Source organism: Lipotes vexillifer, unplaced genomic scaffold (assembly GCF_000442215.2).
Source record: "Lipotes vexillifer unplaced genomic scaffold, Lipotes_vexillifer_v1.1 scaffold242, whole genome shotgun sequence".
NCBI lineage: Eukaryota > Metazoa > Chordata > Mammalia > Artiodactyla > Lipotidae > Lipotes > Lipotes vexillifer.
This window is the reverse complement of record NW_006771376.1, coordinates 71791-80154: the sequence shown is the minus strand read 5'-3', so window position 1 is coordinate 80154 and position 8364 is coordinate 71791. Positions and strand designations below refer to the sequence as shown.

At 45.6% G+C, this 8364-nt stretch overlaps 1 pseudogene; it reads left to right on the top strand.

Annotated features, from left to right (window-relative positions):
- Positions 1-3612, top strand: part of LOC103079528 (sorting nexin-4-like) — a 13574-nt pseudogene extending 9962 nt beyond the window's left edge.
- The last annotated feature ends 4752 nt before the right edge of the window (positions 3613-8364 follow it).

Below are 8364 nucleotides of genomic sequence, written 5' to 3'. Positions count from 1 at the left end.
CAGGAATGAAAGATGCAATATTACTATTAACCTTTAAGAAGCGAAAAGGGACATAAGGGAACTCTATGAACAACAGTACACCAACAAATCAGATAACCCAGATAAAATGGACAAATTCTTAGAAACACACAAACTGCTAAAACTGAATCAAGGAGAAACAGAGAATCTGAAGAGACCTATAACAGGTGGAGAGATTCAATTCGGAATAAACTTCCCATAAAGAAAAGCCCAGGACCAGATGGCCTCACTGGTGAATTCCATCAAATGTTTAGAACCACGAACACCAATCCTTCACAAACTCTCCCAAAACATACAAAAGGAGGGGAAACTTTCCTTACTCAATGAAGCCGGTATTACACAGATACCAAAACCAGCTAAAAAAGTACAAAAGAAGAAAACTACAGACTGATATCCCTTATGAATATAGACACAAAAATCTTCAACAAATTCTCAAGGGAGGTGAGGAGTTTTACCTATTTTTAAAATACAGCGGTGCCAGTCAGGCTTCCTTGGTTTCGTTTCCTGACAGGTGGATTTCTCCTGGGCCACCCTCTCACAAGTTTCCCTTCCAGGTCCCAGGGCTCCTCTCCCTGCTTCTAGGTTCCTGGTATTAGGCTTTTCCCCAGGGAAGCACTAGCTTCCCTTTTTGTTTGCCACTCGGGTTGTTTCTTGTCCTCTGTTGGGGAAATCCCTTACTTTCTCTTGAGCAAATAATTTACAAGTCGTTCTATTGTAATTTAGCCAGTATCTGAATCTTTCCTGCTTTTCAGATCTAGTGCAAGCAGTGCTGGAAGAAACTCTGTTTCCTTTCTCTAGTGAATTCCCCATCATTCTCACAGGTACTTACTCTGTGACTGGCAGACGCTGCAGTCATGGTTGGAAGTTCCTTCCTCACTTTGCCAGATCACTTGGCCAGGTCTCTTAGCACTTTTCATGCTGGATGGTAGTTTCTGTCTGTTAAATGTCTGTATCCTCCTGTAGACTGTGAACGCATCAATAGAGACGGTCGTACTCCTTCCGCATCCTCAGCGCCTGGCACGCAGTCAGCCTTCGGGAACCTTTGTGAAACCGTGAATGATTTCCAGCTTCTAGGGTGAGGAAGACTCTTTTCTGACTGGCCCATAATATTCCTTCTCTCACACCACCCACCCACCCACATGGAGATCTCTTTGGCTTTAGTTCCAGCCAGGTTCCCTCCCGTGTGTTGGTGTAGAATGTTCATCAGCTAGTTCTTTTGCCATTTCCTAGGCAACTTTGTCTGTGGGAGCCTGATCCATCATTCTGCCTTCGAGAATAGATCCCAGCTCTTCCTGTCCGCTTACAGAAAGCTGCCCAGAATTCTCAGCTGGGGTTTGAGTTTATGAAAAAACTCATCTTATTCTGAACTCACTAGGACTGACCCCCACCTGTGGCACCTGGCCAACCAAATGCAGCTCGACTGGGCTTAGCTTTACCCTTGCAGTGTTCCAGGGATTTGGGGGAGCATAGCAGCAGCTCTGTGCATCCTCCACATCCTGGGGCCGCGGCACTTAATCCAGTGACAGGAGGCCTAGCACAGTCCTAGAAGCCCCAGCGCCATGCAGGATGGCTGGGATCTGTTCTCAAGGTATCTGATGCCCATGTGAAGCGGGTTAGTTTCCTACCTCATTAATTCCTAGACTCAGCTCAGCCTTACCTCTGCTGCAAAACCTTTCCGAGTACATGCTCTCAGGAAGGACTAGGATTTTGTCAAATTCCCCCAGCACTGGGCCACAGTGACTGCAAGTCCATCTTCCTCACCTGTCAAGTTCATTGAGTCAACACCTGTAATGTGCTAGGTACTCAGACGGAGAATACAAAAACAAGCATGATTGTTTTCCTTAAGGAGTTCACAGTGTATTAGAAGAGACAGAGGATAGGAACAGGAACCATCATGTTCAGCGGACTGAATGGTTAGGCTGGGTGTTTAAAGATAAATAGAAATTTACAAGGCAGAGAAAGCCAGTAGTGAGGGTAGGGGGTAGGGAGACAATTTGAGGCAAAGGGAAAATAGTACAGAGGTCAGACTTCATGGTTTATTCTCTAAGTGCAAATTGGTCTGTATTGCTAGGGCCAAATTTGGGTCAAAGGGCAGATTAAGTGGCAAATAAAAGCCAAGAGGTAGACAGGGCCACACTGGATTCTATTTTGCGGGGCAGGTCACGGGGAGCCATCGCATGATGTTGAGCAGGGGAGAGAGGCCAGATTTGAGTTAGAAAAATAAAATCAGGCCGCGCCGAACCGCAGCCACGGAGCACGCACCTCCCGATCCCAAGCGGCTTTTGCAGCCTGAGCCCCTAGAGCTGGGCTACCCCGACACTGGGCTGGAGTCTGTGGCCAGTGAGGAAGCGGAGGGGGCCCGGGACGAGGGCCCCGGGGACAGCACAATGACAGAAAATAATTTTTGGTTGAAGAAGATAGAAATTAATGTTTCAGAAGCAGAAAAGCAAACTGGAAGAAATGCCATGAACATGCAAGAAACATATACTGCTTACCTCATTGAAACAAGGTCAGCTGAACACACTGATGGTCAGAGTGTCCTAACAGACTCACTATGGAAGCAGTAGAGTGAATTTGAGTTGTTGAGAAACTACCTTTTAGTATACTATCCACATATTATTGTGCCACCTCTACCAGAAGAGAGAGCAGAATTTGTTTGGCATAAACTCTCTGCTGACAACACTGACTAGGATTTCATGGAAAGACAATGAATTGGTTTAGAAAACTTCCTCTTGAGAGTTTTCATATCCCGTCCTCTGTAGAGACAAAATCTTGTTTTTAACACAGGCAGGCAACTGGAAGGAGACTGTGAATGAAACAGGATTTCAGCTGAAGGCAGACGGCAGGTTAAAGGCACTTAATGCAACAGAGTGAAAAACCCAGACAAGAGATTTACCTAACTAAAACACTACAGTGAGGAACTACAGTCTGTCATCGCATATCTTCTTCGAGTCAGAGCGAGAGTAGCAGATCGACTGTATGGTGTATATAAAGTATATGGGAATTACGGGTGGGTTTTCGGTGAGTGGAGTGCCATAGAAAAAAGAAATGGGTGATGGACTGCAGAGTGTTGCTCATCATAGGGATGTGTATGCATCTTCTATTGATGATATTTTGGAAGATGAAGAACATTATGCAGATCAGTTAAAGGAGTATCTTTTTTATGCAGAAGCCATGCATAAAATGCAGGCTGTGTGCAGGAAACATGAACTTATGCAGTATGACTTGGAGATGGCTGCTCAGGACTTAGCATCCAAGAAGCAGCAGTGTGAGGAACTGGCAACTGGGACCCTGAGAACATTTTCTTTGAAGGGAATGACTACCAAGCTCTTTGGTCAAGAAACTCCAGAGCAGAGAGACGCCAGAATAAAGGTGCTAGAAGAACAAATAAATGAAGAACAACAACTTAACTCTAAAAATCTGAAAGGCAGAGAATTTGTCAGAAATGCTTGGGTTGATATTGAACGCTTCAAAGAACAAGAGAACCGTGATTTAAAGGAGGCCCTCATAAGCTATGCAGTCATGCAGATCAGTATATGCAAAAAGGGAATTCAAGTTTGGACCAATGCTGAGGAATGCTTTAGCAAGATGTAATCCTGTGAAATGAGTTTCTCTTCAGTCAAAGTGCCCCAAAACAGAAACACAATAAAAAAATTTTAAGTTCCTACCAGTATACACAAAAATATATAATAAGTTGAGTAAATTCAGCTTTGATTGTAGTGTTAATACAGCACAAAAGGATGTATTTTAATGAAGATTAAATATTACAATTTGAGGTTTTGGGGACTGGTGCTGATTCTAAAACATTAATTAGATAAAATATACCAAAAAATTGTCAGGCTTCTGAACCAATGACTGAATATCAAGATGTTAGGTAATTTTTAGATGTTCATTTTAGTGCCTACTGTTTCAGATCTGCTTATGTAGGGAGTTTTTTCCTAAGGTTGAATTCTTTATTTGGTTAAGACCCACTAATCTTTTATAGGGGGGTTAATTTTTCTTGCCTTATAGTTGAGCTGTCTGGTTTGACAAGGCTCAGCAGAAACTTAGTGTGAAATCTAAGAATTTCTCCCACATTCTTTAATGCCCCCAAACATTGCATACACTAGAAAATGCCTTCAATGTGTGTTTTACCAGAATTTTGATACTGGTCAAAAATTTTACACTGCCAACAAAGAAGACTCAACTTCTCAGATATATAGTGAAATGCGTTGTTGTGATCTAGCAATTGGTATACAGCAAGTTTCAATTGAGTATGTTATATACAAGCATTAAATTCTCAGATAATTCTTAACCTCAGTGATGAGCCTAAATTTACTCTGCCTGGCTCTCTACACATGGCATTTCAGGGTACAAGGTGTAGCATTTCAATGTATAAGATATACGTAGTGAACATACGTGTTAGCATCTTCGTTATTAACATCCTTTTTATTGCTTGGCTGTAATTTTTGTAAAGATAAATTATATTGCTTTTGTGTGTGTTTTTGTGGTATATGTTCAGAAGCTAAGCCATCCTTGGTATTTTGCTAGCTTTGCAGAACCCTGTGTACTCATTATTACTAATTACGTAAAAACAGATTTCCAGTACTGTTCAGCGTTTGACTTTCTTACATGTTTAAAATGTTGCTGAAGTTTTGTGCTGTTTGCCCAAACTCATGCAATAAATAAATGAAGTATTGTGTTATTTAAAAAAAAAAGAAAGAAAAATCAAATCGTATGGAGGCTGGATTGCCAGTGAGGCTGAGGTGGGGGGATGGGTCGATAAGGAGTTTGCCCAATAGAGACCAATAGGAGCCAGTTTGGAGACATTTGAGAGAGAGCTGCAGGGTTTGCTGAGCCAGGTACTGTGGTGTTGAGGGAAGAGTTTACAATGGTCCCCAGAATTCTACTTGGGGAGAGCAGCTCCACAAAGGTAGAGCCACTAATGAGGGGCAGGCAGCTGTGTGGACACCTATGATGGAGTGATGGGGCTTTGCTCCAGGACACTGAGGTGGAGGGTGTGGAAATGTAAGATGACTGCAACCCAGACACCAGCTGAGGTCAGTCTGCCTATTTAAACCTGGATAAGGCGGATTGGGATTCTCATACCTTGACGTGGGAAAGGTCTTGTGGCCTCCTGTGCCCCGATTTCTGCGAACTCTCAGGTTTAAACTCTTTTAGTCACTTCTCGTTCTGAGCCAACCCCATTTTTGGTCACCCTCAATCACCATGCCAGACTTGTGGTCTATCCATCACCACGTCGACCCAGATGCCCCTTTCTTTGAAGGGAGAAAGCCAGTAATTTGTGCAAGGCCTTGTGCACATGGCAGACGTTATACAAGACTTAGGGAGTTGGATGGGTTTACGTCATGGAGGTGCAAAGAGCAAACTGCACTAAATTACCTCTCAGATCTTCTCATTTCAAAACATTCTTTGGGGCACCTTAAGGGCAGCCTCTTCCCACTGTGGGCATCCTCCCAACTGCCCCTCATTCTCTCATCTTCTTGTTGATATACCCGCTGCCTCCCCACCCCCAATTATTTCAGGAAATTCCAAATTCTTCTCACTATAGCACAGCAAGAGCTCCCTCTCACCCCTTCTGAGCTTAGCTCTAGGCCCATGTTTTCATTTCACAAACCCATCAAATCCATAGTTGAGTAAAAGAGCATCTTGGGATGAACATCATCTGCTGTGCTCAGAGAGTAGTAATTATAGTCACAGATAACATTTTTTCAACATTACATACTTCTAAAAGATTATGGAAAATGTAAAGTACTATCTCCTTGAATTACTCTCTCCCACCTCGTCCCCTCTCCCCCTCCCTGGTGAACTCTCTCCTTTGGTAGCTGGAAACCCAAGGTGAAGAGTCAGGCACCTCCTGTCTGAGGCCCCTTGTCTATGGGTAGGGCTGGCCCTGCTTTTCCGCCCCCTGCCCCCTGGCCCCTCCCCATCAGTTTGAAAGCTGGTTCAGTGCTATTCTCCAGTCTCTCCTGATGACACAACACTTCTGGCAGGAAGGTGTCTAAATTCGGGAGGGGCTGATAGTCTGGGGAAAGAGGGCATTTCTTCTTCATATAGAGCCTTGTTCATAGTGTTCGTCTTAGAACCAACTGGAGGACATCCTTGGACCCAGTTCATCATTGTGGTATCAGCCTCATTTCTTATAACTGTGTCAGGCAGACAGGTCTTTGTTATCTTTCAAGTTCACCCCAGGACACCAAAGGGCCATGGCTGCTGGAATGGGAGGGTCCTGGCACCAGTAACACTATCCCTCTAAGGGAGCGGGAGGGGGTGTGTGTATACGGGAAGCCTTCCCACACACTCCAGGCCATGAGTCCTCTTGCCTGTCTATCCATCCTTCTAGGAGACAAGCATCTGCTATTGTCAGAATCTGCCCTTGGCATTAGGCCTTCAGAGAGGAGTGAGAAATTGTGTCTCCACTGAGTCCACAGTCCAGTGGAAAAAGACTCAAAACATAAATCACTGTAAAGAGCTCCATCTAGGGATGCAGAGGAGGGTCCCCACCGGTTCTCTGGCTGTTAGAACACGGAGGTAGTGGTGTTCCAGATGCAAAGACTGTCCCAGGTTGCCTTCCTCTGCTAGACACTGGGTACACAAGGTGACAGCGTCTGGCCTGGGGCTGCGGCAGACTGGCACAGGCTCTGGCACTGGCACCTCTGACTCCACCCTGAGGCCAATGGGGCATGGCTAATGGGAATGATGGGATTTGGGTTTCATAAAGTACATTCGGCCGCAGAGCAGATGAAGTCCTGGGGCCGAGGGAGCAGTTAGTAAGGAGGCTGGGCTCTGTTTCCAGCCCTCACGCTACTCCACATTCACGGAGGGCAGGCCTATGGCTGCTGTGCTCCCCACTCACTATTCTGAGCCCAGACTCTCATACACTGTGAGAAATCTTACAGAGTGTTATGGACCGAATGTTTGTCTCTCTCCAAATTCGCATGTTGAAATCCTAATCCCCAGTATGATGGTATTTGAAGGTGATTATTAGGTGATGAGAGTGGAGCCCACAATGGGATTAGTGCCCTGGTAAAAGAGACCCCAGAGAACTCTCTCACCCATCTGCCACATGAGACACAGTGAGAAGACAGCATCTATAAACCAGGAGGTGGGTCCTCACCTGACACCACATCTGCCCTTTCCTGATTTTGGACTTCCAAGCCTCCAGAACTGTGAGAAAATAAGAGTTTGCTGTTTAAGCCCCCTAGTCTATGGTATTTTTGTCATAGCAGCCCAAGCTTAGACACAGTGAACGCAGTTCAGAAGTTGAAACAGCTTGGGAAAGGTGGGGCTCCTTGCAGACACCCGCTCTTGGCATCACACACCTGTGCGAGGCGGGGGCGGGGAGGCCCAGGCCTAGCGTGGGTCCCAGGCTGTGCGCCAACAGTACGAGCTGCTGCGCAGGACGCTGCCACACCAGGGACGCAGCCTGCACACCATTCAGGAAGGCTGCGCTTTTTTGCCTGGCGGGGGGGCACCTGGCTCTTTCTGACAGGTGTCATCTTTGATCCTTTGGGCTCTGAGTTCCTGCAGGGGAGCAATGGTCATGGGGGTGGGGACAGGGACAGGGCTCGTCTTTGGGGCTGGAGGACACCCAGATCACCACCTGGCTCACCCGCTACACCGCCCTGGGTGCCCCTCCGAACTCCTGCCTTTACAGTGACGAGGGCAATGGTGAAGTCCACTTGAGGATGGGAAACGGGACCCCGAAGTTCTGTTTTCCTAGGGAAAAAGGAAAATAACACTTGGTCCAGACCAGAGTTTGATTGGATTAAAAAAAGTGTATTGGATTTCCAATACTAAATAAAAACATGAAATTGTTTTTCAAAAAGCCATAGAGTTTACAGCATCAACTACAGAAAAGGCCAAACAAGTGTGTACAGAAACTAGTCCCCAGCAGCCCTCCAGGTCCCCTTCCAGCAGGTGACAAGGCAACAGACACATTTGCTCCAAATCCTCCTGAAGGAAGCTGCTGGTCAGCAGCTCAACTAGGACATTACAAGACACACAATGGTTTAATTTCAAAAATCACAGGAAAATGTAAGAAAATGTATTAAACTGTGAAAAGGTGCAATACAGAATAACTTTCCCTTTTCTTAATTTAAAAAAATCCCCCAACTTTGAACAGTTATTTAAAAATAGGCCCCTCACCCCACCCCAGTTCTGTGGCAGTATCCAGGTACCAAGGCCCTGAGGTAACCGAAGTATCAGGGTTCATGGGAGGGAATGCCCCGAATACCGAGCATGTTTCTTTGGGCAAAAGGTAAGACAGTTTCTGGGGAATCTAGCCCTCCTGGTGTCCAGAGTGTTCTAAGTGCTCTTTTCAGGATCAGTTTAAGTGCACTGCAT